We start from the raw sequence: 11,789 nt of genomic DNA on the forward strand, positions 1-11,789 counted from the left end.
ACTACTACTGGCAACAGACAACAAATATTTAGTAAGAGGTGTGGTTCCATTGGATATCTGTATAATACTAGTAAATATTTTATTGACACAGGAGGGAAGAGAAACAAAAATCAACCCTGGCATAATCTGAATTCGAAATGTAAGGTATTTTGTTTGATCTTCTACTGTTACTGTCATCCAAAGAGACAGAAGAAGACATATGAAGAAAATAGAAGGGGACATAGGACATCAGAAGAAAACATACAAAGAAGACATAAAAAAGCTGATATATGATGGCATAAGAAGATGACATACAAAGAGAACATACAAAAATGACATGAAGAAGACATACAAAGAAGACATATGAAGACATACAAAGAATACATATAAAAACATAAGATGACATACAAAGAAGGCATACATAGACATGAGATAACATAAGACATAGAAGACAAGTAGAGAGCAGACAAAATGCAGAAGGTAAGACAGTAGAAGAAATGAAGAACATGAAAAGTAAATGGACAAAAAAAAAAAAAAGATCAAGAAAGATGAAGAGAAATTAAATAAGAAATACAGAGAGAAACAAAATAGTGAAATCTCAAGAATACAAAGAATATCTCTCCATTCTTTGCATCACAAACAACCCATTTCTTTCTTCTAATCTGTATTTGAAATATACAGAGACAAATAAATAATTCACTTTATTTCTTGATAAAAATTACTGCTGTTTATAGATTTTATTTCTGACAGGTTAGCAGTTTGCAGGATGTTTGTTATACAGCTTCAGGTCAACCCTGATTAAGCAGACCTATAACCAAAGGTGTCCCAGTTATGGTTGACTAGGGTTATTTTATAATATTTAATTCTTTTTATCGCTCTGTCTGGTTAAGAAATATAATGAGATGATGTAGTCTGTTAAGATATTCAGCAAAAGACAAAAAGAAAAATGGCTTCTAAATGCACAGATGGGAACAAACAAATCCTAAAAACTTACTTTTAACTACAAATAAAATGATAACCATGTTGTAGAATGTGGTAATGACAAAAATTACCTTGGCAACAACTCTAGCAATAAACTTTACCAAGCAAAACACACTGACCAACAGATGACTACCCACCCCAGCTAACAACAGGTTAACAAAAAATAAGAGAGCCTCTATGCAGTCACTCAACCTAATAGCAATAGCTGGTAAGTTACTCTCAAATCACACTCTTCCATTTTAAAAATAAACAATGTGGTTCTGGATTCATTGGTTGATGGTAGAACACCTTTGGAAGAAAATAGTTTATTTATTTATTTTTTTCCCCAATAATGCCAGTTTAATGTAGACAACTACAACCAATGTACTGAAATACTGTGCATGCTAAACCGCTAGAAATAAAGATTTATAAATAGTAATTTTCACCTACATGCCATACCTAACATAAGAGAAGTAGACAAGTAAATGGATGAAGCCCTTTTGCCATTAGAAACTGGAATGCTCAACCGACCACCTTGGGAAGCATGACAGAAACAGTGAAGCTCAAAGTAGAAAAATTTTAGTGGAACCACAGCAAAAAAAAAAAAAAAAACTTTGATAAATAAACAACAATGCTTAATGCAATGAACACAAACACATAGATGTATAGACATGTATCATACATATACATATATATACACATATATACACGAGTGTGAGAGAGGATCACAAACACATATACCCATATAAAATACAATCAATCATATCCATATATATATGCAAATATACAAACCATATCTCAAAAGATATCCTTTGGTTCCTAGTGAGAAACTTAATCTCACAAGAGGTTTAATGCAGAGGAGGAGAACCATGTTGCTTTGCTTTTTAGTTGGCAGATCTCTTCTCTGAGTTTGTGGTATAAATCTTACAGATAAACTGAGAGAAGAAAACTACTAACCAAAAAAAAAGTTCTCCATCATTATTTTAATAAGTATTTCTTTTAAATGATAATAGAAATGATTGCTTCTTACACATGCACAAAGTCATACATTTGGTTGGAGAAGCAAAGTCAATTTCAAAAGAAGATGAACTCAGAATGTAAAGCATCAGTGTAATTTGAACTCAGAATGAATTCGGAATGAACTCAGAAAGTGCCAGAAAGAATAACACAGGGCATATTTTATGACATTCTAAATGATTCTGCCATTCCTCTTTCTAATTTAGGTACAAAGCCAACTATTTTGAAGGGAGGGGTCAGCTGATTAACTTGATCGTGGTACTTGACTGTTAATATATTTCATCATCCCTTGAGAACTGAAAGGCAAAGTTGATCCCAGCATGATTCGGACACAAACATAAAGAGTGAAATGATAACAAAAATCACATCAAAGTTTGGTACAAAGTCACAAATTTATATATGAAGGTTACAATTGACTGAATGAACTCTAGTAAACATTTATTTCGATCAGCTGTGGAGGGATGAAAGGCAAAGTATGACAGATGCAGGATTTAAATACATAAAGAAATGTAACATTATTTAAGAACTGCAGTTTCTGCAACTCTACAATGCTAGCTAATAAAGACAAATATATCAGCTCTCTCTCATTTTGCTCAGTAGCAGTTGCTGTTCATGACAATTGTGATGATGACAACAAATTATGAATGATGTGCTTAAAAACAGACATAGGGGAAAAAAATGCCCCCAAAAATATTTGTATAAACAGTTAAATCTAAAATTGATTATCCGTACAAGACAGACGGCTATTAATTTGTAGATAACTGATTCTTTGGATATGATGGTTAACAAAGCAAGCCATAATGAACAGAATGATGTGTCTTGAGATCTTGTTCAGATAAGTGATTTTTCAAATAACCAAGATTTAGTTATATCTATATCTATTCTCAACTTTAATATTATCTGAATATTTAATTCAGACAACGATTTAACAGTGGAAAACTTCAGTGTACAGTGTTGGTGACATTCTTTAGCATGGTTAATACAACTGCAATATCCAAAGTAATTCTTGACAAAGCTGCAGACAACTGTCCATATGCAAATATATCAGATCAGATCTATTTTACTTAATGACTGATGTTGTGGCATATTGACTGTTCTTGTGAAAGCCATTCAAACTGGAAGCTTTAATCGCATATGGATGAATGGCAGAGTGGTGTCAAAAGGTTTAGTTTGATTATAGGCGCAATGAAATGTATTTTTATAATATTTTTCGTCTGTAACAAACACACTGTTTGTAGTATTGATGTCAATCAACTATAAACATTCAAAAATGCCCTGAGACTAATTTCATCAGCTAGAATGAAAATCTGGTATATGAATGAATCTGTTGATGACACACTTTGTTTCCTTTCGCAAAATGATTTACATTTACTAGATTATGATGATGTTTCAGGGTGATTTTAGCCAAACTGACTTCAAAGCTGAAAATGCCAGAAACATAATTTCAGCAATAAACTCATACGCAGTTGCAGTAGTTCAGTATGGCACTGGAATCTTGAAGTGGGCAGAGGAGGAACTGAAGGAGATGGACAGGAAGTCAAAAAAGCTTCTAACGATGCATGGAGCCCATCATCCATGTGCAGACACTGATTACCTATACATGAAGTGAGAAAATGGAGAAAGAGGACTGATAGGTGTGGAAGACTGCATGCGTATTGAACTCGAGAGCTTAATGAGATACCGAGCCAAAAGTAAGGAAACCTTGCTAGTGACAGTTTGGAACGAGGAAGTATTGAAAGCAGAGAAATCAAAACAACAAAGGAACAAGTGCAAAAAAGATATAAAGAAGAATTGTGCAAGAGGGGACTACACAATCAATTCCATGCAGCCACAACAGAAGTTGCTGGGAAAAATAGGTGGCACTGACTGATGGAAGGAACACTAAAAGAAGAGACTGGGAGCACTCTACTGGCAGAGCAAGACCAAGCTTTGGTCACAGGCTGGAGGGTCAACCTTAGGAATGAGCAAGTGTCTCCACTGTGCCGCATCTGCAATAGAGCGGATGAAACCATTGCCCGTATCATGAATGAATGCCCTAGACTTACCCAAAACCACTACAAGTTGTGGCGAAACAATCAGATAGTGAAAGTGCTTCCTTGGAAACTGGGTGAAAAGTAGGGGCTAGAGAGAGGCAAAACATGGTATGAGCACAAACCACAGAGAGTAGCTGAGTTGGAGACTGATAAAATCCTCTGGGATTTCCCAATCTAAACAGATCAGGTTCTAGAGAATAACAGACTGGACTTAGTAGTGGTGGTGGAGAAGATGCATCACATATGCTATATAATTGATGTTGCATGCTCCTTTGACCCATGAACAGTCAAGAAGGAAGGCGAAAAGATAGATAAATACAACCCTCTTAAGTACGAAATAGCCCAGTTATGGAAAATGAAGAAGGTGAAGATAGTGCCAATTATTGTTGGGTCCTTGGGAACAGTATCAGAAGGTATCAAGGGGAATATAAAGGAAATTGGAATAAAGTGTCCAGTAGAACTGTTACAAAAGGTTTGCCTCCTTAGCATGGCCAGAATAATCAGGAAAGTATTAGGTAGCTGAAAAGAATGGATAGCATGGTACCGTAGGCTGCAGGTAGCAAGCCTGCTATGCATGTAAGACTCCAGGAGCTTCAACAAAACCTGTGATAAAGACAATAATTCTTTCTACCATAGGCACAAAGCCTGAAATTTTGGGGAGGTGGGGGGGGGGGGCTAGTTGATTACATCAACACCAGTATGTAACTGGTACTTATTTCATCGACCCCAAAAGGATGAAAGGCAAAGTCAACCTCACAGAATTTAATAATAATAATCATAATCCTTTCTACTAGAGGTACAAGACCTGAAATTTGGGGGGTGGGGGTGGATAGTTGATTACATTGATACCTGAGCTCAACTCTTATTTTATCGACCCTGAAAGTACGAAAGGCAAAGTCAACCTTGCCAGAATTTGAACACAGAATGTGAAGCACTGGAACAATTATTGCAAAACATTTTGTTCTATTTTAATGTTTCTACCAATCCACCATTAAGAAGAAAGGGACCGTGTGAAATATGTTAATGAAATTTACTTAGGTATATATTTACTACCGTAAACAACTCTACAAATACAAACAACAAAAAAAGCAATGCAAATAACAACAGCCACAGTTTACAGTATTTGGCACAAAAGACATTTTACATTCACAACAAACTAAACCACCATTTTTGATAATATACACAGAAAAACTCAATGAGGAAGTCGTTGTGTTGTTGTCCAGCCAGCTAGATTAGATGCTGCAACAAATTTTCCTTAAATCACATCCTACCATCTTAAATAAAGGACACATTCAATAGGGTAGCCTTGAATATATTATATGAGTAAAATAGACTGGATTACCACTAAACTAAAATACCCATAATCATGAATGTTATGGCTCAAGGTTGAACAACTAAATAAACACATTAATAAATATTGACACAAAGTAAATGTTGATGGATTTCATTATATGAAGTAAATATGAGATAAAACATACCCTCGGCATATAACAACCTGTATATGTGTACAAACATCACTCATGAACTTCCAGTCAAATATCTACAAATAAATCTATTATATGTCAAATGACACAACTACAAAGTTGACTAGCCTTTTTTCTTTTTTTTTCACTATGTCAAAGAACCAAGGCAAACATTGTGAGATTTGTCTTACATAGACATATAATATTTGATATACATATGGCAAATATTTTTTAAAATGGGGTGAGCAAATCATTCTATTACTTCAATTTACAATTGTTTAGCCAGTAGTTGCAGGAATTATTGCATAATATTTCAAAACTGATTATATTGAATTATGATGAAACAATTGTAAACTGAAGCAGTAAAATGATTTTCTCATTCCATTTTTCTATTATTTGTCATTATATACAGATATATGTGGATTTTCACATACTTATTTGGCAGAACAAACAATCTCCAATTTGTAATTTTGTTAGCTAACTAATGTGCTTAATATGGTAAGCACCAGAATTATATACCCCAAATGAACTTCTTATATGTGTGTGTGTGTGCATGTGTGATTGTATGGTTAAGAAATTTGCTTCTCAAATATGTGGTCCTGAGTTCAGCCAAACTGCACAGCATCCTGGGCAAATCCCTTCCATATAGTTATGGACCAACAAAAACCTTGTGAGTGGATTTGGAAGACAGAAACTGAAAGATGCTATCATCATCATTTAACATCCAGTTTCCATTCTTGTCCATCATTACTATGAGTGTGCATGTGTGTGCTCTTGTGTAGATATTACATGATGGTTGTAAATGAGAATCATTGTCATAGAAGAGAGGTTGTTCATTTCCAGTCTCCTATGATAAAATGTCAATCTATGAGGAAATATTTTGCTTAGAAACTGATGAGGGTTGGTGATAGGAAGGGCATCCACCTGAAGAACATCTACCTCAACAAATTCTGTCTGACCCATGCAAACATGGAAAAGTGGACATTAAATTTAGGTTATATACCACCATCGTCAATGTCCATGTTTCATGCAGGCATGGGTTGGGTATGCATACATATGAGTGTGTGTGTGTGTGTGTGTGTGTGTGTGTGTGTGTGAGAGAGAGTAAATTTATATATATATATCGCAACATTATCATCATTTTATATCAAACTACCATGTTGATGTGTGTTAAACAGCAGGTGAACTGTGTCTAGCTGCAGTGTCTTAGTTTTGGCATGGTTTCTATGACTGGATGCACTTCCTAATACCAACCACTTTACAAGGTATAGTGAGGGAATACTTTCATTGTACCTGCACTAATGAGGTACCAGCACTACCGAGATCAACTTGTAACTGGCAAGAACCACCAAAACTGGGAAAACGAATACGAGGAAAAGGATGTCGTCACAGAGGTCAGCCACTCACAAATGGGAATGTCTTACATAAAGCTGTAGAAAAAAGTACATCCATGGTAAACCATGTAACAACAGACCTGCATAAAAATCTAGATATGCAGGGATTTTCCAAGAAAACACAAAGCGAACTAACTTTCATCTTTCAAATCCAATCAATTAGTGGTGTAGTGAAGATTTGGAAAACTTTCCACTGATTCTCCTTTTAAGTTTTCTGAAATGAACATATACATGCAATATATGGTATATGCACAAAGAGAAAGAGATAAGCCCACTCAACACATGAAGGCATAAGGCATATATCTATCTATATCCAATATTCATCTACATATATGTATGCACAAACTACTCATATATTCACAATCCCTGAAACTATCGCAAACAAAAGAAAAGCAATTGTCAATTTGTTAGCAACCAGCTTGAATTCTGAGAATTTGAATAAATCTTAAAGAAAAGTATATACATAACCACATACATATACCTATACATGCACACACACACACACATATAAATATTATTCTTTTGAAAATCTCGAAGGAAATACAAAATTTATAACAAGATTAGATAAGAATTATGATGGAAGATGGCTTCAAGCAATCAATTATATTACATAACTTGGAGGAAAGAAAAAAGCTGAGTTGAAAAAATAAATTAGATTAAAAATATATAATATGGGCAGAAAAATAAATTCGACAAAATATTAAATAAAATAGAAAACAATAATTTTTGAGTATAAAACTTAGATTTTTACTATTGCATATAATATGATTTTTAGCTTCAACACAGGGCCATAAATTTAAAACAGAAGTCGCATCACCTGAATTGACTTCAGTACATAACAAATAATAGTTTTATTGACCCAAGAGGGATAAAAGTGGCTGCTTGCCTCATTGGAAAAAAGCACTTAAATTTCCCTCATATCACATCTCTTAAACATAGTGTATCTTTGACTACATTATCCATTGTCTTTCATTTAAAAGGAAAACTATTTAAAGAGCACAAAAATACAGGTTGCTTACATCTGGAATACATTTGATAACACATCTGTCCGGTTAGGGTTGATATGGGACCAAACAACATCAGTAGCCATAGGTCCAGTGCACCAAACAAACTGAAACAAGTTGTTTTTAGTTAACAAAAGCAAAGCTCTATTGGTTTTCAAAAATATAGAGAAATTAATTCTTTTGAAATCACACAATTCAAAATGACAACTTCAATTTTTGGTTTCCTTATCATTAATCTAATGAAAGTTAAAATGACCCCAGGACAGAATACTAGGCTACTGTTGGCAGCATGTTTCAGAAAATGTAAATCTCAGTTATTCCTAACAGCTAAATGAACTGTGGTTACTTGCAGCAGGCTTGAATTCAAGACCTTCACTCTGTTATACTATATCCAGTCAACTATTCTTTTTCTACTTTAATACAATATGGTTTCAATTCATTGCAGTAGCATTGGTTTTGTGCTTCTTAAAAACCATTCACATGCCCTCTCCCCACCCCCTCTGCACTTTCATGAAATCCTTGCTCATGCACCCTGCTCAATCTTCTACCATTCCATTTATATTCACCTCCTTGCACTTTCAGAGTAAGCCCTGGCACATCAGCACCATCTCTCTCATACTCTTGCTCACTCTCTCCCTCCCACTGGGGTAACCATGAATCTTTTCTACAGCAATATACATGTTTCTATCCTTCTGTCATACTCTGATCTTTCATCACCTGGTACAAAACCACCTCCTTCAATATCACTCCCCTCTCAGTTGAGGGACCCTTGTTTTGCAAGTTACTTGGTGACCTCACTGCCACTGGTGGCATGTAAAATGTACCCAGTTCACTTTGTGAAGCAGTTGGCATTAGGAAAGGCATCCAGCCATAAAAACCATATCAAAGCAGACATTGGAGCTTGGCGCAGTCCTCTGGCTTACCAGCACCGATCAAACTTTCCAACCCATGCCAACATGGAAGATGGACATTAAATGATGATGATGATTTCCAACCAAATAATACATGGCAAACTCATTTCTCCAAATGACTGTAGATTGCTATAATTTCCACCATCCAAAACTTGAGTGTTTCTGATTTTTGTCCAGTGTAATTGGTTGCTAGCTTGGGGGTTCCTTCTAGCATCACAAAAAAACCACTGAAAGCAAGGAAGTCCTAAGCAAATTACAAAAGTGAAATCATCAGGGGACTTCTGTGTATTTTTGAAATTTTGCTTCTTCATTAAGTTATCAATCAATATTACAACAAAATATGTACTGAGTGAGAAAATGGCTTATACAAAATTTGAAAATCAAAATGCAATAGCTGTATGCTGATATAGGGTAAAATATGTTGAAAAATTCATCACAAATTTAGAGTAAGATTTCCTTTTAGTTTCCCAATGTTAAATATTTTAGGGTTAAAATTAAGTAGAATATTTATTTCAGATTTGTAGTGAGATGGGATTGACAGCTAACAGCTTATTCAAAACCTTTGCTTTTTCTTGAAATAACTCTTGCTTTGTGTACCAGCAAAACAGATATTTCACTGTACAGTGAAGTTATTTCTATTTAATCATTCCTGATCAAATAAATTCATAATGAAAGACATTCTATCCATGACCATCCTGTCACTTCCATGTTAAAAACACAGTAAAGAAAGTGTTGTTTTTTTTTTACCCTTTAGCATTTAAACTGGCCATATCTGACCTAATTATTCTTGTTTAATGCACAAAACAGCCAGATCTGGCTTCTCGCACCAACCTTACAATGTCATTCTAAAAATAAACAATTACATCATCAATTAATTTAAAACAATGTGAATGAATAAGTATTACATTTCATAGAAGAATCTGAATGCTAAGGCAATACAATATAATTCAAGAGATGTAGATATTATTTCTAACAGGTTGAGCAACAGCAGAGAGGCTATAAAGTTGGAATTTTCACACAAACTCTGTTTATGATACTATGTCTATTCTGTTAATAATCTGTGAGTAAGCTATATTTATTTACTCAACATTTATAAGCAGCATTCATTATATATAATATCTGAAAGATGATTTCACTCAAATCATGAAGGTATAATTAAATAGATTCATATCAGTATACTAACTACAAATCAGAGAAAAGCATACTACAACATCTGAGAGGAATTTAAACTTAGTGTTGGGCAGATAGGATAAGTTACATTAATATTAAGTTACACTGGCAAAATACAAGGGAGATGAATGTTATAAAAATCTGTCTGTGACAAAGAGTTGATCTACTTGCATTATGCAAGATATATATGTATGTGCAAGTGAAACAACTCATATATTTTAAGTGATTGGAGAAATGGAATTTAGAGCATACCAATGGCTACCAGACAGTAGCTCCACCAACAAATCTGGTAGCAGTTTTCATGATAAAAAAAAATGTTTTATTTTGTATATTTTCCTCATTTATACTATATTGGTTTAAACTGCTGGCAATAAAGCCTGTACAAATGTTTCTTTATGATTAGAAGTTGCCTGACTTGCAAATTACAGTTGCTAGACATTCAATTCAAAAAAAAAAAAAAAAAATTCTTAACTTCTGAAAGCACTGGAAGCAGAGGCTTAAAATCTTTAATACTTTAGGTCCCAAGTTAAAAAATGGGACTTAGGAAGGGAGATTCTTGTTACTTGATAAAACCACCAAGTGGATGTAAGCTTTCATCCACTTGGATTACTCGAAGCAAAACTACTATCATAAGATATTACTCTACCAAAACTACTTCTATTACATAGCTAACATCATCTTGATTAGAATTATACTATAGCCACCAATATCATATCAACTCCCCGTACAACATAGAACACCGATACCAAATCAAATATTCTCACACCAAAAAGTTTATTTCAGCATGGACACATTTAGGATTATAAATGCATGCAAGTATTAGTTATAGTATGTGTATATGTATTAGTATGTGTATAGTATGTGTATATGTATTAGTATGTGTATAGTATGTGTATATGTATTAGTGCAAAAAGAATTTGGGGGTATTTTTGATTTTTAACAGAAGTAACAAATAATAACAAATAGAATAACTTTTAATAAAAAGTTTTAGCTTTAATAAAAGCTAATATTTTCTAAATCTAAATATTTTATACGAAATTTCATTCTTAGCTGCAATAGTTTGAGTAAAAATTTTCTTGTTCTGTACTTGTCCTGTACTTTTCAACGTGTAATAACTTGTCCTGTACTTTTCCAGATTTATAATCTTAAGAATAATATTTCTCTTGCTCACATTTTTCCATGTAATATAGGAATGTGTGAAGCATACAAAAAGCTCAAAACACACCTCATAGTAAGATTATGGAGAACTTCAATGTTTACAATAAGTCACTAAATTAAAACATGATTGGGACATGAATCAATAGAAAATACAGACATAACGTTATCTGTGACTATTTCACTAAAGAACACCTAACACAGACAGAAGCTTCCAGCTTTCTGACATTGGATGATTTCCTTTTATTGAGTTGCACTTACCATATACGAACAGAAGGGAGAAACAGAAATCGATTTAAATTATAATATACAACCAAAATAGATTTACCTCTCCAGAAGAGAACATTAACTGATTATGGAAAAACATTGGACTACTGAATGCTAAGTGAAGTAAATAACAAATTCACGACCCAAATCCATGATACAAAGTAGCCAAAATCCAACAGAGACTGCTGACCAGAGACATTCACAAAGTAAATGAACTGCCCTTCAACATGAACTACAAGTTGTAACTCTTTTGTTGAATTAAACTGCCTTTGTTTCAGTCAATTTTGAAAATGAGGGAGAATTTGATAAAATATCTAAATCATTATTAAGCTGGTGTTTAGAGCATAATTTAACATGAAATTTGAAAGAAAGGTTTAAATTTAAATCACTTAAAACAAGAAATCTGCATGATAGCACCAAGGCCAGTCTTGAAAAG

The 11,789-nt window shown here is 33.9% G+C and overlaps 1 protein-coding gene across 16 annotated transcripts in view; it reads right to left on the reverse strand.

Annotated features, from left to right (window-relative positions):
• The window catches only part of LOC106882686 (vitamin D3 receptor), an 886,520-nt gene that overhangs the window by 359,114 nt on the left and 515,617 nt on the right, over positions 1-11,789 (reverse strand). Inside the window, exon 1 of one of the 16 annotated variants that reach the window (XM_089348113.1) lies at positions 7,866-7,889. The exons of the other annotated variants lie outside the window; for them this stretch is intronic. The gene's annotated coding sequence lies outside the window, so the exon portion shown is untranslated. Of the gene's footprint in view, positions 1-7,865; positions 7,890-11,789 lie in introns of those variants that run through there. 16 annotated transcript variants of the gene reach the window in all.

Source organism: Octopus bimaculoides, chromosome 2, assembly GCF_046866305.1.
Source record: "Octopus bimaculoides isolate indiv1 chromosome 2, ASM4686630v1, whole genome shotgun sequence".
Taxonomy (NCBI): Eukaryota; Metazoa; Mollusca; class Cephalopoda; order Octopoda; family Octopodidae; genus Octopus; species Octopus bimaculoides.